Source organism: Scylla paramamosain, chromosome 42, assembly GCF_035594125.1.
Source record: "Scylla paramamosain isolate STU-SP2022 chromosome 42, ASM3559412v1, whole genome shotgun sequence".
Taxonomy (NCBI): domain Eukaryota; kingdom Metazoa; phylum Arthropoda; class Malacostraca; order Decapoda; family Portunidae; genus Scylla; species Scylla paramamosain.
Genome location: NC_087192.1, coordinates 1,552,501 through 1,561,180, shown reverse-complemented (window position 1 = coordinate 1,561,180; position 8,680 = coordinate 1,552,501). Strand labels below are relative to the sequence as shown.

General features: G+C 39.4%; 1 protein-coding gene across 3 annotated transcripts in view; it reads right to left on the bottom strand.

Annotated features, from left to right (window-relative positions):
• Positions 1–5,545: 5,545 nt before the first annotated feature.
• The window catches only part of LOC135093255 (uncharacterized), a 57,195-nt gene continuing 54,060 nt past the window's right edge, over positions 5,546–8,680 (bottom strand). For all 3 annotated transcript variants that reach the window (XM_063992322.1, XM_063992323.1, XM_063992324.1), the window contains exons 6-7: positions 6,943–7,071; positions 5,546–6,176 (exon numbers count right to left, since the gene is read on the bottom strand). The gene's annotated coding sequence lies outside the window, so the exon portion shown is untranslated. The remainder of the gene's footprint in view (positions 6,177–6,942; positions 7,072–8,680) is intronic.

The window sequence follows — 8,680 nt, the reverse complement described above, 5'->3', positions numbered from 1 at the left end:
TCGTCATGACTTAGCTGGAAATGATTCTGTGGCAACTCCGTATAGGTCAAGTATTTAGACATTACAACACTAGATGTCTCTGTTTCAGTTGCATGGGAGAGGGAGAGAGGATTTTCATAAAATACTTACGCGCTGCACCCTGACTACTTTCAAAAAGTCCTACCTGAAGTTACGTTTTTTTTTTTTCTTTACATTTCTGGTGACAGATTTTTAACGAGATTTCTACATTATTAACAGGAGAAACCGTTCTGAAAATCCGACTAATCATTTTTTTGGATATTTTTAAAACGCGTGATGAGAGAGAGAGAGAGAGAGAGAGAGAGAGAGAGAGAGAGAGAGAGAGAGAGAGAGAGAGAGAGAGAGATTTAATTTTATAGACATTCTTATTGCCATTGAGAAATAAATAAGAACCTTCCTCCAAATTAACCTTCATGTGGTATGATTTTGAGCCACGTGTCTCATACTACTACCAAGACAAGGACATGACCAGTGTGACTAAAGAGAATGGAAAGAATAATTACAGGTATGATACAGACGCTGTTTTCTTCATTTTCATCTTTGTTTATTTATCTTGTCAATTTATTTTCTATCTACCCATTTCTATTATAATTATTTTTTTCTTTATTCTAGTTATTTAGATAGTTAATTTTATTTTTTATTTATTAATTTATTTATTTTTATTTATTATATTATATTTGTTATATATTTTTACGAAGTACCAATAAACAAACAGATTTTTATCGTGTCCCCTTCTATCTTCCATCGTTATGCATTGTAACAGAAAACGCTTTACTTCTGAGGGTACTCTCATATAAACTACATTGAGCTGACTACTGTTCACAATTTTATGATACTTGAGCAATTAAACAGCTTAATTAAAAACACAAGATAACCTGCAAGAAGCCAGCAGGCCTACACGTGGCAGTCCCTGTATGAAACATCAGTCCATCTATCATCCCCGGCTATGAATCAGTCTAATCTATCTAGTGATTCTCAAACATTGTTGCTTTGCGGAACACTGCTGTAGTACGTACTGTACATCTTGGACTTTGACGGCGCACCAGTCCTGTTGTCACTGTAGTGAAGGCCTGCTGAAAGACACAGTTAAGAATACATATCTATAAACGTATATAAATTAAGCGGCGCACTTTGGTGATAGTCACGGTGATAGTTTTTTTTTTTTTTCATGAGATAACAAGCTTTTTAGACCTTTTTTGTACTAGCTTATAAAATAATTTCGTAACTTAGAAAATATAAGATTAACCTTCCATTACCTCTTTTCTCTGTATGTTCATGGAAATAATTTTTACGATGCTCTAAATATCAATAAAGTAAAAAAAGTAGTCCATTTCAAGCATCTGTCAGACTGCCACAACAACATACATGCACAAGCCATAAAGGTAGGTTGAGATATATATACTGTGAGACTGAAGCTGCGCGTTGCCAGAAAACTGAATGATAAAAAAAAAAAAATACATTTACCCTCTAATTATTACAGAATCATAGGAATTACAACAACACGTGATGGTTAATGTTGTAATCTTTGTTATCGCCTCGAGTTTTCTCTTTCCGTTCCATTATCACTCTGTTCTGAAGTGTTAAAAGATAAGTACGGATTTTTAAGAGAGAGAGAGAGAGAGAGAGAGAGAGAGAGAGAGAGAGAGAGAGAGAGAGAGAGAGAGAGCAACGACAATGCGTCACTACGTCTGTTATAGCTGTTAGTTAAGTGTTTAGTAGACAAAAATACAACGTTGAATAGAGAAATTGTAAAAGTCGCAGAGAGAGAGAGAGAGAGAGAGAGAGAGAGAGAGAGAGAGAGAGAGAGAGAGAGAGAGAGAGAGAGAGTGGACGCAACAATTCGGACGCGCTCTATCTGGTCTGCACTCAGCTTGACGCAAAACAGAAGCCTGATCACCTTACCTGGTCGGATAGCCTCGTGCCTCCAGCCCTCTACCCAATGACTTCATGCAGGGAGGAACGAGGAAATGAATAAAACAAAGGACGAAAAGTAAAAGCACACGTGTAATCTTGGTGCCAAGGTCATCAGTGTGTGTGTGTGTGTGTGTGTGTGTGTGTGTGTGTGTGTGTGTGTGTGATAAGCCGCACTACGATTAGCTGTTGTAAAAAAGATAAGCTAATCACTCATAAAAACCGTATTGAACGAGCGGCGTCTGAGTGCTGCGGGAGTAAAAGGAAGAGGAGTGGAGGAAAAGAAAGAGGGGTGAAGGAAAGGGAAGAGGAGTGGAGGAAAAGAAAGAGGAGTGAAGGAAAGGGAGGAGGGAGTAAGAGGTTTGAACGAAGGGTAGGAGCAGCAGTAGGAGGGACGAAGAACCTTGAACCTAACTTGAATCAACACTGTTTGGTTGCAGGCTACGTAATATGAAAACTAATACGGCCCTTGAGGAGTGACTAGTTGGCTATGTAGTATGTGTGTCTGCAAATACTGACTTATACACTTGTCCTCTTTGTGTGTGTGTGTGTGTGTGTGTGTGTGTGTGTGTGTACTCTTATCTCCATTTTTTTTTCATTTTATAACTTTCAATCTCTATTCTTTTCTTGTTCTTCCTGTTTCCTGTAGCTCTCTCTCTCTCTCTCTCTCTCTCTCTCTCTCTCTCTCTCTCTCTCTCTCTCTCTCTCTCTCTCTCTCTCTCTCTCTCGTATTTCAAAAGCTGCAAAAAAGGACAACATTCATTCGTAATACTCTCCTCGTAATTTGAGGCGGTGGGAGGATAGCATCTGTTAAATAACCCCACGTGCCTGTTTAACCCAGTGCAGGCCGCTGACACCCTCAACAAGCCGTCTTCCTTCCCTCCACTCAACTAAAAATGTACACTGCCAACCAAGCACTTTCCGTTAAGTAACTCAGCAAGCAACAAGTTCATCTTTTTTTTTTTTTTTTTAATATACACGCAGTTCACCTCTGTCAAACAAGGTGAGAGTGAAGTACGTACTATTACCACATGCGTCATCAATGGGAACACTCGCAGTTTACAGAGTCAGCCCGTTTATTTATTCAAGGAGCATTCTGAAGGCGTGTTGAGTTTTAATTGGGAATAAAGCCGAGTTTCATTCAAACATCAACAGCACCCCTTTCAGTTTATTGTTTAAGGCTATCAGAGGATATTAGAATAAGTTCTAGCTACCTAACTCGTCATCTTTCATTTCTTTATAAAAGAAGATAACCAGATACAGCGTGTTTTCACAATTACCTCTTAGTTTAATTTTCAGTTAGCGATGATTTTATGAACTATATTTTTAGAATGAAAATGTATGTATTTGTGGTGACCCCATACAGTATATAATGTATTACGAAAGAAAGAAAGAAGACAAGAAGATAAAATAAATATGAAGAAAGAAGAAAAAAGAAGACAGAATAAGGAAGAAGAGAGAGAGAAGATAAAATAAGTAAGAAGAAAAAATGAAGGCGGTGGATGAAATGGGAGAAAATAAGCCGGAAGGAAAATTCACACAGGATATCAAGAACAATGGAACTCTGGAGAATAAATCAGAAAAAAAACAAACACAGACACAGGACATACCCAAGATACAACAGCAGGAAGGTGGCCTGAGACAAGAGGGGATTTACGGTAATGATGTAGAGGACAAGGCGAGGAAAGCGATCGAGGTACCAGTAGAAAAAAAAGCTATGGAAACATACCAACGCCTACTTAAGCTCCGCCTACAAATTTCCCTTATACCTTGACTGGCTTACTGTATTGATTTACCTTGCTTGTGGGCAGAACATGTGCGTGAACAAGATACGTAAATATGTTAAATGTAATGAAAATAAAGAATTAAATAAAGAATTAATAAAGACAGTCCCGAATAATTGTATATGAACAGAATGACAAAATTATGAATAAAGGCTGAGGCAGAGGTTCCAGCGGGCCCGACCAGAGAAAGGCGGAGATGGACGGAATAACTTAAAGTAAATGAAACTTGAAATTGTAATGCTGTCTAGAAATCAAGTATCTTATTAAAGGAGGAGCAGGATATTTATATGTTGTTTTATGTCTGGTATGATGGACTTGTATGGTATGCGAAGATTTACTTAATTACTGAATATTTATGGTAATTGATGTGATGCTAATATCATGTGTGTTTTCAAACTGAACATTAATTGCACCGATTGAATATTAGCTGTGTTTATGAATTTGATACTGCCTGCGTTCTTGCATGATGGTTTCCTTAATTACTGAACATGTTGGAGAGATAAACTTGACATCAAATAACCTTGAACGAACGTAAGATGAATTCGAGTAAGATTTTCATCGTGACTTATAAGAAATATAAATAGTATTAATTAACTGAAATTTGAGAATGTTTTTGAGTTTCCAGTAGCCTTTAAATACCAAATCTATGCATCTCGGTCACGACATATTTTCAAGTGACATGTATTGTGTAATTCCTACAAAAAATGTCACTATTGTGGTGGGCCCTAACTCATCTGTTGAACTGCATCGCCTGCCTCATATCACAGACCCTGCTGGGAGTACGTTTGTCGAGTTTTGTAAGGTATCCTTGTGAGAGTTAACATGCTGAACCACACACTCTTTCCACAACTGTATGGATGCAGTATACTTATATGTTGTGACTAAACGACTAACTCTTACTAAAGCAAATATTCTTACCGATATCATACCACAAGAAGGCAAATGAACCCCTTGTGTAAACAGAGCACAAAGTACAAACATGCAAATATCACAGCCGGCGGAGTTATTTATAAATTCATTAAACGTGCAGAAGGCGAAAATACTACACACAGATTTATGGCTTAACACGCAAAGTTCTCCTGTGGCTGGGTAAACGATGCTTGGTCCTCAAGAGTCTTCCTCCTGTTAATAATGTAGAAATCTTAATAATTTATCACCAGAACCATAAAAACACCCTTAAAACCTGTGTAACTTCAACTAGAGCCTTTTGAAAGTAGTGGAGTTGCGGACAAGTGTTTCAGAATATGGTCCCAGGGCTGTCAGTCGCCTCCCGTGCTGACGCCCCCGTGCCGTTGTAGCCGTGACCTCACTAGCGCGACCCTCGGTTCACGCACACCCACTGATGATATCCAACTTTCTAATGTGCACCACAGCTTTGTGTTTAGTGCATATTCTGGCGTTGCAACGGTGCCTTTATTATGTTGTTCAGATGCCAGCAGTTAATCAGTTAATTATACAAGGCAGTTTTATAAGTGATGAAAATAAAAGCGTAACAGAGCACATGTCGAGGAATATTATTAATTATTAGTAATGATGGTGGTGGTAGTAGTAGTAGAAGTAGTAGTAATTGTTGTTGTTGTTGTTGCTGTAGTATTAATTATAATATTGTAGTAGTAGTAGTAGTAGTAGTAGTAGTAGTAGTAGTAGTAGCAGCAGCAGCAGCAGTAGTGATAAAACAACAACAACAACAAAAACAACAACAACGACGACGACGACAGTAATAATAATAATAATAATAATAATAATAACAATAATAATAATAATAAATAAAAACAATAACAACACAGACAGGACTTAAATATAATGTGAGTAGAAAAAAGGAAATATCCATCTCTATGCAATGACTTTTATTTATTTATCTGTTTTCTTGATAAATAATTACAAGAAAAATGAAAGACATGATGATTACGTAACAGCAAGATGAGTGCGTTGCGTGCGTGGCCGCCTGCTGTGGAGACGAGACGCTGGCTGTTGCTGTTGATATGCTTGGTATAAAGAGTTTCAACCACTGATATGATACAGTAGAGTACAACTTGGCCCCTTTGAATTATGTAGGAATTATAGAATTTGGCAGGGTCCTCTCTCTCTCTCTCTCTCACACACACACACACACATACACACACACACACACACAACAAAGCAAAGTATTATCACAGCTAGTCTGGCGCAGGAATCACCACCATTTGCTCACAAGTCACAACATACGTCACGATGGTCGGAAGACAAACAAGACGATCAAGAAAAGGAGAACTAAGTGTGGTGGAGGAGGCTTTCTCACGGAAGACTGCCCGTTGCACATGTTTGTGGAGCAGAAACAAACAGTGGAGGAGGTGCGTCTGTCCCTCCCTTCCACCAGCACCACCTCCTCCTCCTCCACGTAGCAGCGATCCTCCACCAAGCCTCTGTCCTTCGCCGTGTTGAGGAAGTCACGTCCGCCACAGTACCTCTCCGTCACCACGACTCCTGGGGAAAGAGGAAGGATGGCTTGAGAGGAGGAGGAGGAGATGTATACATGATCCATAAAAAAGTTGATGGATGAAGAGTGGTGAGAAAAGATGAGTGGGAGGAGGAGAAGACAGATGATCATGTGTAAGGACAGAGAGAGAGGTGAAGAGAAAGTATGATGATGATAAGGAGGAGGCGACAGATGAGGATGTCCAAGGAGAGGTGAGGAGGTGAGAGAGGAAGCAGTGGATGGCGCGGGATTCACGAAAGAGGGGAAGTGAAGAAGAGTGAGAAAGAAGGGAAGGAAAGAGGAAGAGGGAAAAGAGAGAAGAGAGGGAAAAGGGGAAAGGAGAAAGAGGAACGAGGGAAGGAAGGAGAGGAGAGGAAGAGAGACGGACAAAAACAATGAGAGAGGAAAGGTTCAATGAACAGCACATTGCAATGTAAAAACTGGTTTGGGAACACATAAACGAACTTAAATAGAATGTCAAGGAAAATGAGAGAGAGAGAGAGAGAGAGAGAGAGAGAGAGAGAGAGGTTAATAGATAAAACAAACACAAAACGAAAGACTAACTTACATAATTCACTGTAACAATATCGCTAATCATGACAGCTTATCAATTATCATAATCTACCCTCCACCCAAAAAAAAAAAAAAAAGAATAATACCAATAAATAAAGTCGTTAAATAATCAAAAGCGAGAAAGACGACGGCTAAGTAATAAAATGAATCAACATGAACCTTGAAAAGTCGATCACGCCTGGCAACACTTCACTGACTCACCGGTAACTCTGCTATGGGTCACCTTCTTCACGCAGTGGTTCACGCTGGGGGCACATTTCTTCAGTTGCATGGCCGTTGAATCCAGACAGCGCTCGCGAACCTTGCAGTGGTAGCACGTTCTAACCGCTCCTATGAACAATATAGACAAGGCAGCGTTGAGTTATATGGTAAAGACAAAGAAGAGGGATGTGTGTGCATTTAAGGGATGTGAAGGGAACGTTAGGTGAGGGAAAAGAAGGAAGGAAGGAAGGTTACGAGTGTCTGGGGGAAAAAAACGTGAGGATAGGAAGGAAGATTAGATTAAGGCAGGGAGGGAAGGGAGTAGAGGAGAGGAAACGCTTGTGGAAAAGAGGGAAGGCTGACTGGCTGGGTTGAAAGTGGAGTTAAGTATGAAAGTGAAGAGAGAGAGAGAGAGAGAGAGAGAGAGAGAGAGAGAGAGAGAGAGAGAGAGAGAGAGAGAGAGAGAGAGAGAGAGAGAGAGAGAGAGAGAGAGAGAGTTGACAAGAAAAAAACACGATATTATTACAACGCAAATTAAAGATGGAAATAAAAGCAAACATCAAGACCTAACACACACACACACACACACACACACACAGGATGGAAGAAGGCAGAAGGTTCCAAAAACACACTGACTTAAGAACACAAACAAAATCGCTCTCTCTCTCTCTCTCTCTCTCTCTCTCTCTCTCTCTCTGGGTATAAACTAAGCAGTTCCTAATCCCTCGTGCCACTCTCCTTCACCCCCCTACCTCCCCGGGCACCACCAGTCAGCCACAGCCCCGAGGCAGCGGCAGGACATGACAAAGGGATGATCACGTCTGCTGAGCGTCTGGCGCGAAATCGACTCTTTCTTCTTTGTGTTGTGGTGCCAAATTATAAACTAATCAACCAATCCTTCGTTTACTTTCCACTTAAAAGACTAATATATCATGTTACGTACCTCTCTATACTACATTGCTTCCATCATATTTCAGTACACAGACTACGAAGCACACGGATTTTTTTTTTTTTCTGGAGTATAAATATGGCGTAAAGATGCTGTGATTAATCCCTTTCACTTTGACACAAGACATTATCACCACCATATGCAATGTATGAAATGTTATGGGTATGTTATGGGTGATAAAGAATACATTTTGCTGTCTCTACTCAGCTTAAGAAATGGATGTGGCAATAGAACAAGTAAAAATGACTAAGTGATTGGCAGTTAGTGAATGGTGTACCAACTAACAGTCAAATGGTTAACATACCGTAAATAAAATTTTATTGCAAAGGAGAAAAGTAGTATTTATTTAGTCTATGTATATCAAATAATACTCGTAATTAGGACTTTTGAACGCTTTAGTTATTAATTTATTTATTGTAGGAGGATTTCTGACCAGGGGCAACAAAAAGACGGGGAAGCAAGATAACTATTTACTGAAAATGACAAACACAAAAGAAAGCTGTCAAAAGAATATTAAAAATCACTAGAAGTCTCTTGAAACCTCCCACTTGAAAGAGTTTAAATCACTGGAAACACAAGCAGGCAGAGAGTTCCTGAGCAACATGAACTTTTGTAGCTGATAATTAGGTTCTTACGTATGACCTTGGGGGACAAACCGGTACACAAGGCAGACCATGATATTTTAGTTTACCAGTGTTAAGTATACGAAAGCTTGCAGTTAAGTTATAAGATCGATTTGAAATGGGGAAAAAGAAGCTGGATATCGTTGAGGACGTGATGAAAAAGCGG